The following is a 2,487-nucleotide window of genomic DNA, read 5'->3' as shown; positions in this document are numbered from 1 at the left end:
ATGTAATTCTATAATAATAACAACACATTATTATTGTTATAGTTATCATTATAATAAACACAATGTGGTGAAGTGGTTAAGCACACAGCTTTGGAATCTGATTGAAAAACCACCAACTTATTACATATTTACCATATTCCAAGCATTATGCTAAGAGCTTCAAGCATGGATTATCTACTTTATTCTCTTCAAAAATTTTAAACTTTATTTATTTACTTCAGTTTTTAAACATATGTTGTGCTAAACACTATGCTGGGCACTGAGAATTCAGCAGAAGTCAAAACAGATGATAATTTGCCCTCAGGGAGCTAATAATTTTATTGAGGGAGATAGATGGTAAAAAGGGAATTTAGAATATTATGTATATATTTATTATCTGTTTGCTTATTTGTCTGTCACTCTCTCCCTACTGGGCTTCCCTCATAGCTCAGTAGGTAAAGAATCCACCTGCAATACAGAAGACGCTGGGTTGATTTCTGGGTCAAGAAGATCTGCTGGAGGAGGGATGGCTACCCACTCCAGTATTCTTGGGCTTCCCTTGTGGTTCAGCAGGGTATAAAATCAACACACAGAAACCCCTTACATTCCTATACACTAACAATAAAACACTGGTGAAAGAAATCAAAGAGGACACAAATAGATGGAGAAATATACCGTGTTCATGGATCAGAAGAATCAATATAGTGAAAATGAGTATACTACCCAAAGAAATCTATAGATTCAGTGCAATCCCTATCAAGCTACCAATGGTATTTTTCACAGAACTACAGCAAATAATTTCACAATTTGTATGGAAATACAAAAAAGCTCAAATAGCCAATGCAATCTTGAGAATGAAGAATGGAACAGGAGGAATCAACCTGCCTGACTTCAGGCTCTACTACAAAGCTACAGTCATCAAGACAGTATGGTACCAGCACAAAGACAGAAATATAGATCAATGGAACAAAATAGAAAGCCCAGAGATAAATCCACACACCTATGGACACCTAATCTTTGACAAAAGAGGCAAGAATATACAATGGAGAAAAGACAATCTCTTTAACAAGTGGTGCTGGGAAAACTGGGCAACCACTTGTAAAAGAATGAAACTAGAACACTTTCTAACACCATACACAAAAATAAACTCAAAATGGAGTAAAGATCTAAACATAAGACCGGAAACTATAAAACTCATAGAGGAAAATATAGGCAAGACAGTTTCCGACATAAATCACAGCAGGATCCTCTATGACCCACCTTCCAGAGTAATGGAAATAAAAGCAAAAATAAACAAATGGGACCTAATTAAAATTAAAAGCTTTTGCACAACAAAGAAAACTATAAGCAAGGTGAAAAGACAGCCTTCAGAATGGGAGAAAATAATAGCAAACGAAGCAACAGGCAAACAATTAATCTCAAAAATATACAAGCAACTTCTGCAGCTGAATTCCAGAAAAATAAACGACCCAATCAAAAAATGGGCCAAAGAACTAAACAGACATTTCTCCAAAGAAGACATACAAATGGCTAACAAACACATGAAAAGATGCTCAACATCACTCATTATTAGAGAAATGCAAATCAAAACCACAATGAGATATCATTTCACACCAGTCAGAATGGCTGCTATCTATCAGTCTACAAGCAATAAATGCTGGAGAGGGTGTGGAGAAAAGGGAACCCTCTTACACTGTTGGTGGGAATGCAAACTAGTACAGCCACTATGGAGAACAGTGTGGAGATTCCTTAAAAAACTGGGAATAGAACTGCCATATGACCCAGCAATCCCACTGCTGGGCATACACACCGAGGAAACCAGAATTGAAAGAGACGCGTGTACCCCAGTGTTCATTGCAGCACTGTTTATAATAGCCAGGACATGGAAGCAATCTAGATGTCCATCAGCAGACGAGTGGATAAGGAAGCTGTGGTACATATACACAATGGAATATTACTCAGCCATTAAAAAAAAAATACATTTGAATCGGTTCTACTGAGATGGATGAAACTGGAGCCCATTATACAGAGTGAGGTAAGCCAGAAAGAAAAACACCAATACAGTATACTAATGCATATATATGGAATTTGAAAGATGGTAACGATAACCCTATATGCGAGACAGAATAAGAGACACAGATGCATAGAACAATCTTATGGACTCTGAGGGAGAAGGTGAGGGTGGGACGTTCTGGGAGAATAGCATTGAAACATGTATATTATCATATGTGAAACAGAACACCATTCCATGTTCGATGCATGAGACAAATGCTCAGGGCCGGGGCAATGGGATGACCCAGCGGGATGGGATGGGGAGGGAGGTGGGTGGGGGGTCCAGGAAGGGGAACACATGTAAACCCATGGCTGATTCATGTCAATGTATGGCAAAAACTATTACAATATTGTAAACTAATTAGCCCCCAACTAAAATAAATAAATTTATTAAAAAAAAAAAAAGAATGAAACTAGAACACTTTCTAACACCATACACAAAAATAAACTCAAAAT

Source organism: Giraffa tippelskirchi, chromosome 5 (genome assembly GCF_054371585.1).
Source record: "Giraffa tippelskirchi isolate mGirTip1 chromosome 5, T2T-mGirTip1v1.2.pri, whole genome shotgun sequence".
Classification (NCBI taxonomy): Eukaryota; Metazoa; Chordata; class Mammalia; order Artiodactyla; family Giraffidae; genus Giraffa; species Giraffa tippelskirchi.
This window is presented reverse-complemented; position numbering follows the sequence as displayed.